We start from the raw sequence: 12,687 nt of genomic DNA, 5'->3' as shown, positions 1-12,687 counted from the left end.
CGAAATACACAGTAGAAATACAGAGCAGACAATAGAAATACACAGTACAAATACACATCACAGTAGAAATACACATCACAATAGAGATACACAGTGGAAATACACATTAGAAATAAACATTGCACAGTAGAAATACACATCACAGTAGAAATACACATCACAATAGAGAGACACAGTAGAAATACACAGTAGAAATAAACATCACACAGTAGAAATACACAGTAGAAATAAACATCACACAGTCGAAATACACAGTAGAAATACACAGCACAGAGTCGAAATGTCACAGTAGAAATACACATCACAATAGAAATACACAGTAGAAATACAGAGAAGACAATAGAAATACACAGTAGAAATACACATCACAGTATAAATACACATCACAATAGAAATACACAGTAGAAATACAGAGCAGACAATAGAAATACACAGTAGAAATACACATCAAAGTAGAAATACACATCACAATAGAAATACACAGTAGAAATACACAGCACACAGTAGAAATACACCAGAAATACATAGCACACAGTCGAAATACACATCACAATAGAGATACACAGTAGAAATAAACATCGCACAGTAGAAATACACATCACAATAGAGATACACAGTAGAAATACACAGTAGAAATAAACATCACACAGTCGAAATACACAGTAGAAATACACAGTAGAAATAAACATCACACAGTCGAAATACACAGTAGAAATTCACAGCACACAGTCGAAATAAACAGTAGAAATACAGAGCAGACAATAGAAATACACAGTAGAAATACACAGCACACAGTACAAATACACTAGAAATACATAGCACACAGTCGAAATACACCGTAGAAATACTAAGCATACAATAGAAATACACAGTAGAAATAGTAAGCATACAATAGAAACACACTGTAGAAATACACATCACAGTAGAAATACACATCACAATAGAGATACACAGTAGAAATTCACAGTAGAAATAAACATCGCACAGTAGAAAACACATCACAATAGAAATACACAGTAGAAATACACAGCACACTACAAATACACTAGAAATACATAGCACAGTCGAAATACACAGTAGAAATACTAAGCATACAATAGAAATACACTGTAGAAATACACATCACAGTAGAAATACACATCACAATAGAAATACACAGTAGAAATACACAGCACACAGTATAAATACACTAGAAATACATAGCACACAGTCGAAATACACAGTAGAAATACAGAGCAGACAATAGAAATACACAGTACAAATACACATCACAGTAGAAATACACATCACAATAGAGATACACAGTGGAAATACACATTAGAAATAAACATTGCACAGTAGAAATACACATCACAGTAGAAATACACATCACAATAGAGAGACACAGTAGAAATACACAGTAGAAATAAACATCACACAGTAGAAATACACAGTAGAAATAAACATCACACAGTCGAAATACACAGTAGAAATACACAGCACAGAGTCGAAATGTCACAGTAGAAATACACATCACAATAGAAATACACAGTAGAAATACAGAGAAGACAATAGAAATACACAGTAGAAATACACATCACAGTATAAATACACATCACAATAGAAATACACAGTAGAAATACAGAGCAGACAATAGAAATACACAGTAGAAATACACATCAAAGTAGAAATACACATCACAATAGAAATACACAGTAGAAATACACAGCACACAGTAGAAATACACCAGAAATACATAGCACACAGTCGAAATACACATCACAATAGAGATACACAGTAGAAATAAACATCGCACAGTAGAAATACACATCACAATAGAGATACACAGTAGAAATACACAGTAGAAATAAACATCACACAGTCGAAATACACAGTAGAAATACACAGTAGAAATAAACATCACACAGTCGAAATACACAGTAGAAATTCACAGCACACAGTCGAAATAAACAGTAGAAATACAGAGCAGACAATAGAAATACACAGTAGAAATACACAGCACACAGTACAAATACACTAGAAATACATAGCACACAGTCGAAATACACCGTAGAAATACTAAGCATACAATAGAAATACACAGTAGAAATAGTAAGCATACAATAGAAACACACTGTAGAAATACACATCACAGTAGAAATACACATCACAATAGAGATACACAGTAGAAATTCACAGTAGAAATAAACATCGCACAGTAGAAAACACATCACAATAGAAATACACAGTAGAAATACACAGCACACTACAAATACACTAGAAATACATAGCACAGTCGAAATACACAGTAGAAATACTAAGCATACAATAGAAATACACTGTAGAAATACACATCACAGTAGAAATACACATCACAATAGAAATACACAGTAGAAATACACAGCACACAGTATAAATACACTAGAAATACATAGCACACAGTCGAAATACACAGTAGAAATACAGAGCAGACAATAGAAATACACAGTACAAATACACATCACAGTAGAAATACACATCACAATAGAGATACACAGTAGAAATACACAGTAGAAATAAACATCGCACAGTAGAAATACACATCACAGTAGAAATACACATCACAATAGAGATACACAGTAGAAATACACAGTAGAAATAAACATCACACAGTAGAAATACACAGTAGAAATAAACATCACACAGTCGAAATACACAGTAGAAATACACAGCACAGAGTCGAAATGTCACAGTAGAAATACACATCACAATAGAAATACACAGTAGAAATACAGAGAAGACAATAGAAATACACAGTAGCAATACACATCACATTACAAATACACAGTAGAAATACTGCACAGTGCAAAAAGAAGCTTCTATCCCTCTGAAACGCTCAAAATTGACAGTGAGCTTTCACCATAAATGAATTAAAGAGCAAGGGAAACCATGTTTGCCATGATATTTATCCAAATTCAAATATTCCTGGCAAGGCAGCTTCCTTGTAAAAACCTTTTTTCAATGAAGTACCTCATACTGCACAGTGCAAAAAGTGAATTAAAGACCAATGGAAACCATGTTTGCAACAATATTAATCCAACTTCGGCCATCCACAACAAAATAGAACACAACAGAACAGAAGAAATATCCATATTTTATAGTTCATTTCTAGCAGAAGACCAGAAGGTCCTGCAGCATGTGACCTGGTGCTCTCTACAAATGCACCTGTTACACTTGGTGCAGGTGGTAGAAGACCTCTATTTTAGCCTTGTGCACAACCAGCATTCAGCTCTCCTTCTGGTCGAGCTGGTGGCAGCAGTGGCAATGGCGGTGTCGGTGGTTTCTGCTAGGGCAGCAACAGTGGTCTGTAACTTCACCACCATGGCAGCGGCATGTCGGTCATCGAATCGGAGGCTGGCGCTTATCATTTGAAATCGTTTGTGGGACATGGTGGCCCTGACGACTGGTCTCCCACTCTGGTCATCCCACAGACTGCGGGTAGAGTCCCCTTTGGACCGGTACACACCTGCCAGGATGAGAAGTCCCAAGTACGCTCGAATCTTATGGGCATCCACATCACTCCATCCTGACACTGCACGCCTCCGTGTAAGGTTTGTCATTTGCAAAATCAGCTGGATCATGTCAGGAGTGAAAAAAGGGTCAAAAGAGGATGACACATCATGGATTCTTGATATGGCATATCTCGTGGGCCCTGGCATCATGCCGGTTGATGCCTGAATGTAGCGCAGTGTCTCGGCATGAGATGGAGACTAGACTTGCCTGTTATTCGCTGTCCACTCACTGTAAGGATCGGCAGGATCCCCAGTGTCCTCTCCACTTTCAGAGGACGGGTCAGAGGCACTCACAGAAGTGGGCTCCAGTGAGCATTCTGTGTCAGACTCCCCCTCGAGATTGTGTCTTCTTCAGATGAGTCCTGCAGCTCGCTGTCGAAATACACAGTAGAAATGCAGAGCACACAATAGTAATACAAAGTAGAAATACACATCACACAGTAGAAATACATAGCACACAATAGAAATACAAAGTAGAAATACATAGCATACAATAGAAATACAAAGTAGAAATACAAATCACTCTGTAGAAATACACATCACACAGTCGAAATACACAAGACACAGTAGAAATACACAGTAGAAATACACATCATACAGTAGAAAGAGAGAGTAGAAATGCAAAGCACACAATAGAAATATAAAGTAGAAATACACAGAACACAGTAAATACACATTGCACAGGAATAATACACAGCACACAGTAGAAATACACTATAGAAATACACAGCACTCAGAAGAAATACACAGCAGAAATACACAGTAGAAATATACAGCACTGAGTATTAATACACCGCAGAAATACACATCACACATTAGAAATAGACAGTAGAAACACACAGCACACATTAGAAATACACAGTAGTAACACACAGCACACAGTAGAAATACACAGTAGAAATACACAGGACACAGTAGAAATACACAGCACACAGTCGAAATACACAGTAGAAATACAGAGCACACAATAGAAATACACATCACACAGTAGAAATACACTGTAGACATACAGAGCACACAGTAGAAATACACATCACACAGTAGAAATACACTGTAGAAATACAGAGCACACAGTTGAAATACACAGTAGAAATACAGAGCACACAATAGAAATACACATCACACAGTAGAAATACACTGTAGAAATACAGAGCACACAGTAGAAATACACATCACACAGTCGAAATACACAGTAGAAATACACATCACACAGTTGAAATAAACAGTAGAAATACAGAGCACACAATAGAAATACACAGTAGAAATACACAACACAGTAAAAATACACAGCACACAGTAGAAATACATAGGACACAGTAGACATACACATCAGAGAGTAGAAATACACAGGACACAGTAGAAATACACATCAGAGAGTAGAATTACACAGTACATAGAAATACACAGTAGCAATTCACAGCACAGAGTCGAAATACACAGAAGAAATACAGAGCACACAACAGATAGACACAGTAGAAATACAGAGCACACAACAGATAGACACAGTAGAAATACACATCACTGTAGAGATACAGAGCACACAGTAGAAATACACTGTAGAAATACAGAGCACACAGTAGAAATACACATCACACAGCAGAAATACACTGTAGAAATACAGAGCACACATCACACAGTAGGAATACACATCACAAAGTCGAAATACACAGAAGAAATACACGTCACACAGAAATACACAGTAGAAATACAGAGCACATAATAGAAATACACATCACACAGTAGAAATACACAGTCGAAATGAACATCACACAGTAGAAATACACAGCAGAAATACATCTCACACAGTAGAAATACACATCACACAGTAGAAATACACAGCAGAAATACATCTCACACAGTAGAAATACACATCACACAGTAGAAATACACAGTTGAAATGCACAGCACACAGTAAAAATACACAGTAGAAATACACAGCAGAAATACACAGCACACAGTAGAAATACACAGTCGAAGAAAACATCACAGTAGAAATGTACAGTAGAAATACACAGCACATAGTAGAAATACATAGCAGAAATACATGTCACACAGTAGAAATACACATCACACAGTTGGAATACACAGTCGAAATACACATCACACGGTAGAATACACAGTTGAAAAACACATCACACAGTCAAAATACACAGCACACATATACATACACAGTACACAGTATAAATACACAAGAAACAGTATAAATAAACTGTACAAAGTATAAATACACACTTTAAATTCACATTGCACAGTATAAATACAGAGCACACAGTATAAATACACAGTACGCAGTATGAATACACATTACAAGGTATACACACACAGTACACAGTATACATACACAGTACACAGTATGAATACCCAGTACACAGTACAGAGTATAAATATACATCACACAGTAGAAATACACAGTAGAAATACACTTCACACAGTAGAAATACACTGTAGAAATACACAGTACATAGTAGAAATACACTGTAGAAATACACATCACACAGTAGAAATACACTGTAGAAATACAGAGCACACAGTAGTAATACACTATAGAAATACACATCACACAGTAGAAATACACTAGAAATACAGAGCATACAGTAGAAGTACACAGTAGAAATACACTGTAGAAATACACGTCACACAGTAGAAATACACTGTAGAAATACATGTCACACAGTGGAAATACACAGTAGAAATACACAGCACACAGTAGAAATAGACAACAGAAACAGGATTTGCTTAATTTCTGGACGTATCCTACCTGCACTCCAAGACAAAATAATGAAACGCAATCTGAGGGCATCTTTAAAAGGCTTGTTTTGGGGTGCAAGTGTGGCTCACGCCCATGCCAATTTGAACACGCCGAATCTCGGAAGCTAAGAAGTGTTGGTCCTGGTGAGAGTTTGGATGGGAGATCGCTTGGGAATGCCAGGTGCTAAGCTTTTTGACTTTGCTCTACAGACACCAGAGGGCGCTGCAGCTTCTTCAGTGGAGACAGGGTTGAAAAAAAACAGCAGCCTGTTTCTTGTTTTCCGGTTATGCAGGCTGTCTGTTTAGGTGGAGAAATGTAAATGACTAGTCCTTCACTTCCTATTTCCACTTTATGCTGTTTTATACTACTACTTCATTCCATTTCAGAGGGAAATATGGTACATTTCCCTCCTCTAAACATGTAATTATTTGATCAAATTGAATACATCAATGGAAATGCTGCTGAGACAATAATGTGTCAGTGCTTACCAATCCACTGATAGCTGTTTTTCATACAGCGAAAGCCTTAGAAATGTAAAAACAGGTGACAGCAGAGCTTGTTATGAAGGCTCATTTTTCATCCTGGTAACAGGATTTGCCTTATTTCTGGACGTATCCTACCTGCACTACCGGCCTTTTTTGGGGTGTAAGTGTGGCTTACGGCCATACCACTCTGAACACGCCCCCTTTGGTGAAGTAGTAAGTGTGTGTATTGGTGAGAAGAAAAAAAAATCAAAAAAATCATGGACGGACTAAAAATCAAAAACAATATAATCATGGCGAGGGAATTGGGCATAGACAAAATGGTGGTCTCTTTTATTAATTTGCCCACTTATATTGAGGACATGGCAATACTGGAGAAATTAAGAGACTGGGGAGTCAAGCCTGGTTCCGGAATCAGGAGACGGATGTGGCCAGGGACGGAGATCACGGACGGAACTTTGCATTCGGCCTGGACATATTGTTAGACACATGTTTTAAATGTGGAAAACAGGGCCATTATGCCCTGGAGTGCACGGAGCAGCAGACGGGAGGAGGAGGCTGGAGTAAGGAGAGGTCTAAAGACAAGTGAGAGTACCGGGGGTGAGAATGACTGGGTTAGAGTGGACGGTGTCTGATGTTACGGGCAGTGAGGGAGGTACCATGGAGAAGGTGGGAGAAGTGAGGAAAAGACCCATGACAAGACGGCAAGTGAAAAGAACTCATGGAGACACTCTTTTCAATTTTGCTTATCATGCTCCATATTTCCTCCTTCGATGGGAATGGGCTCCGAGACAGAGACAGAAGACAGCAAACCTTGCTGGTGTGTGAGGCTGACATCATTTGCCTACAAGAGACTCACTGGGATGATGAGTGTATGTTAACAACGGGGGAACTAAATCAAGAGGGGTGGCAATTTTGGTGAAGAGGGGAGTGATTGAGGATGTAAGAAAGAGTGTGGATGATGAGTGATTGGGATAACATTTGAACACATGGAGGAAAAGTTTTAACTAATGAATGTATATGCACCGAATGAGGAAAGAGAGAGAAGGTGGGAGTGGGAGGAATGTGTGGTGACAACTGTATGATTGTGGGTGATTTTAATGTGTGGTGGGAAGGTTGGATGCTTCATCAATTGTGTGTTTCAGGAGTGATTCATCCAGAGGTGTGCTGAGACAGGTGATGAAAGAGAAGAGACTGATTGATATGTGGAGAGATAGAAATCCAGAGGGGAGGGTTTTTTCTAGACAGACAAGAGGTGGGGGGTGTTAAAACAGAGTATAAAAAACAGGATAGATTTAGTTTTGGGAGCAAAGGGCATAGCAGACAGGATAGGTAGGGCAGAATATAAAGCCACAGCGCCCAGCGATCACATGGTGTTGGAGTTTAGGTTAAATCAACAAATTGAAAGGAGGGGAGTGGTGTGTGGTGTTTGAATGGTGGTTTAGCAAAGGATGAAAGGTATAAAAAGAAAGTGAGAGAATGTTTAAACAGGAGAATGAATGAGAGTATGAAAATAAAACACAACTACGTCAGTTCAGGGTCCAATATAAAAATATATATTTGCAAAATAATAGCCCATTAAATGATTGATCAATGAATGATTTCTTTCACCTGGTTAATGTGATTTCTGCTCCCGAACTTCACTGCACAGCTTATCAATATCAGGGCTGTAAGACGTCACTTTGATCTTCACACAGGATTGCAAGCTGTCATCTGTGAGGCGGGAGCTATGTTTGCTATTTATGTAGTTCATGCTGGGTAAAACCTGCTCACATAAGTATGTGGATCCAAAGATTGACAGGACTCCAAATGCATATTTTTTCATGTTCATATAAGTGTCAGGAATGGCATTCCATGTTTCGAACACAAGTTTGTCTGGTTTGGGGAGGTTTTCAATACCATTCCATTTGTTCTTCTGAGCAAGAGTGGCCTTCTGATGAGCAACATCCTCAAGATCAGCTGTCAAGCTTCTTAACTTAGACACCCTTACGTCTTTGTCAGCTATGACGGCCAGTTCGATCTCAAGATCGGGTTGACTTACAACTGTAAATGCAGTCATATTCAACGGGGATGGATCGGTGTTCAGGGGGGTGACGGGAAAGGATAATGTGTTTTTTTCCTGTCTGAAATCTCAGAATCTTTTTCCAAACGCAGTTTGCATTGCGATGATTGCATGCTGCAAATGGTCATAATTTATCTCACTGTGTGCTTCTTTGAACTTGAAAGAGGAAAAGTGAGACAGCGTACCTAGCATATTGCTTATTTGGAATACCAATCCTAATCGGTAATTGTAATAGAGCTAATTTTCATATTCCCCTTTTGGAATTACATCAGTATGAAAGATCACTTATGTGATCCAATAGTCATTTGCAGATTGTGTTCTTGGAATTAGGTATCATGCAAAATATCACCCATTAGGATTTTTTTACTCATTACTTTAATTATGAATTAATGCTCATTGCATATTGCATATTATATTGCATATTGCATATTGGATTGTTGGACTTACAGATAGTGTAAAATATAACTCGATTGGAATGAGACTGTTACTTGCAGAAAACATATTACATCAGAATCAGAATCAGAATCAGAATACTTTATTAATCCCGGGGGGAAATTGTTTTTGTTCTGGATGCTCCGTGCAAAGTAGAAATAGAAATATAGCATGAATGGAAACAAGAGATAAAGATAAAGATATAAATAAAATAGTAAAGTAGACAATAAAATAAAATATAATAAAATAAAATAATAAAGTAGACAATCTCAAGTGTTCAATGACCACTCCAAGTATTTACATATATACAGTGCAAAATATATATATGGTATGGGAAATATACATAGATAGATACTGTCTCCTCCATTGACTCTCTCACCCATGTTAAATCCTCTGTCAGCCCTGGTGCTGGTGCTGGTGGTGATGGTGGTGATTGTTTTATCAAGTCACTTATTCCTGTTAGGATTCCTGTTAGGATCACTGAAAGGCAGTGTGCACTACCATCTTCCACTCAAAGTCCACACAGAAACAACCTCATCACAGTTAAAACCACTTCTTTAACCCCTGCTTTTAAATCAGCTAATTTCTGCTTACTCAATGTAAGGTCCCTTGCAAATAAGTCTTTTATCTGCCAGGATTTTATCATGTCAAACAATATTGACTTTTTTATCATCACAGAGTCCTGGATTAATCCTGATGAATGTGCCCCTCTCATTGAGTCTTCCCCCCCAGATTATTTATTTTTCCACCAGCCGAGAATGACAGGCCGAGGGGGGGGCCTTGCTGTAATTCACAGAAATGATTTTAACTGTTGTCAAGTCCCGCTTGGCTGCTTCTCTACTTTTGAGAGTCTTACCTTTATTTTAAAGAATAAATTGCCTATTTTATGTGTTTTAATTTACCGACCCCCTAAGCTCATTTCTGGTTTTATTAAGGAATTTTCAGACCTTTTATCAGTCATCATGTTACAATATGACAGAGTTCTCATTCTTGGTGATTTTAATATCCATGTCTGTTGCCCTTCTTCCTCCTCGTTTACCTCTGATTTTATGAAACTTTTAGATTCTTTTAGTTTGACCCAATATGTGAAGCAGCCCAGCCATGACAAAGGGCACACACTTGACCTTGTGCTCGCCCATGGTTTCTGTGTGGATGAAGTGAACTTGGTTGATTTTGCCGTCTCTGATCACAAGGCAGTGCTTTTCCAGGTTCCGCTCCTCTCTCCTGATCCCAAACCCCCCACACTGATTCACTCCCGCCCCCTAAATTCACTGTCTGTTCCTCGTTTCAGCCAAGCTTTTATGTCCTCAAGCACGGTTCTTAATACAGGTGAACAACATGGCCTCACCGTAGATGAACTTGTCAGTGGTTTTAACAGCTCTTGCACAAACATCTTAAACTCTATAGCTCCAGTCAGACTTAAAAAGCTGAAACCTCATTCTCTGCCATGGCTAAAGGAAGAACTAAAGATTTTAAAGAGACGATGCAGGATGGCAGAGAGAAAATGGAAAAAGGATCAACTCAGTGTCTCCCTTGCTTCTCTAAAAGAGCTTATGTTGCATTATCAGTGTTCAATCAGAGAAGCAAGAAACAACTATTTTTCTGAGTTGATTTCCAAACAGGGTCATAATCCCAGAATTATTTTTAAAACTATTAATTCTGTGGTTGGTCCCCCTCCCAGCCAGCCAGTTGAATCCTCCCCAGACAAAAGTGAAGAATTTCTTAATCACTTTTTAAACAAAATAGTGGAGATCCGGCAGCATTTTAACAATGATTCCAGAGACTTGGTAGTTGACTCCTGCCCACTTTCAACGTTAACCCACTTCAGTGAAATCTCTCTGTCTACCCTGGAACGTACTATTGCATTTTCGAAATCATCCACCTGCCTTTCAGACTGCATTCCCACTTGGTTTTTAAAAGCTGTATTTCAGACGGTTGGTCCAGACATCTTGGCCATTATTAACAGCTCATTGTCTACTGGTACTTTCCCCTCCTATTTTAAACATGCCACTGTTTACCCTCTTTTAAAGAAACCCTCTCTAGATCCCTCTATTTTAAGTAATTTTAGACCAATTTCAAAGCTGCCTTATTTATCCAAGATTTTAGAAAAAATTGTCTCTACTCAACTGATTTCTTTTATGAACAACAATCATATCTTTGAAAAATTTCAATCTGGTTTCCGCTCCCTTCACAGCACCGAGACTGCACTGGTCAAGGTTGCCAATGACTTACTGCTTGCAGCAGACACAGGCCTGTATTCAATATTAATTCTCCTTGACCTGAGCTCAGCTTTTGATACAGTGGACCATAATGTCCTAATCAGCCGTCTGAGGAATTATGTTGGTATCAGTGATGTGGCTCTGGATTGGTTCATCTCCTATTTGTCCAACAGGTCTTTCTCTGTAATGTGTGGAGAAGCCTCCTCTTCTTGTGCTCCTCTCTTCTGTGGGGTCCCTCAGGGGTCTATTTTGGGTCCCCTCCTTTTCACTGTTTACATGTTACCCCTGGGGCAAATCATGCGTAGACATAATATTGATTTTCATTGCTATGCAGATGATACGCAGTTGTATGTCCCACTACAGCCTGGTAAAACTGATGTGTCTTGTATATTGTCCTGCCTTGCTGAGATAAAAAATTGGATGTCGGCAAATTTTCTGCAGGTGAATGACTCCAAATCAGACATTGTTATAATAAGCCCCTCTGGCCCCAACACTAGTAGCATTACCAATCTCTCCTCTAGTCTGGGTGCCTTATCTAACAATGTTCGAAAAGAGGCCCGCAATCTCGGTGTCATCTTTGACTCAGAGTTATCTTTTGACACTCAGGTGACTAAAGTGGTGCAGTCCTGCTTTGCCCAACTGAGACAGCTAACGAAGATCAGGTCATTCTTGTCCTCTGCAGACTTAGAAAAGGTTATCCATGCTTTTATCTCCTCCAGACTGGACTACTGCAACGCACTTTATTCTGGTATCAGCAGGCGAAACATCCAACGACTGCAGCTGATACAAAATGCTGCTGCTAGGTTTTTAACACGTACTAAGAGATGTGACCACATTACACCAATCCTTGCTGCCCTTCACTGGTTACCTGTGAGTTTTAGAATTGATTTTAAGATTTTACTGCTTGTTTTTAAAGCCTTGAATGGTCAAGGTCCTGCCTATATTTATGATCTGCTGACTCCTTATGAGCCTGATCGCCGCCTGAGATCCTCCAGCAGGGCCCTCCTAATGGTTCCACAATCTCGACTTGTCACTAAAGGTGACCGGGCCTTTGCTGTTCGGGCCCCTCGGCTATGGAACTCCCTGCCTGGAGATCTCAGGCAGGCAAACTCAGTATCCTCTTTTAAATCTCTTCTTAAAACTCACTTTTATACTATGGCCTTTTCTTAATTGATGGTAATTGCTGTAACTATTTAAATTGTTTTAAATATTA

This window comes from Pagrus major, chromosome 14 (genome assembly GCF_040436345.1).
Source record: "Pagrus major chromosome 14, Pma_NU_1.0".
Classification (NCBI taxonomy): Eukaryota; Metazoa; Chordata; class Actinopteri; order Spariformes; family Sparidae; genus Pagrus; species Pagrus major.
Note: the sequence above shows the minus strand (reverse complement) of the source record.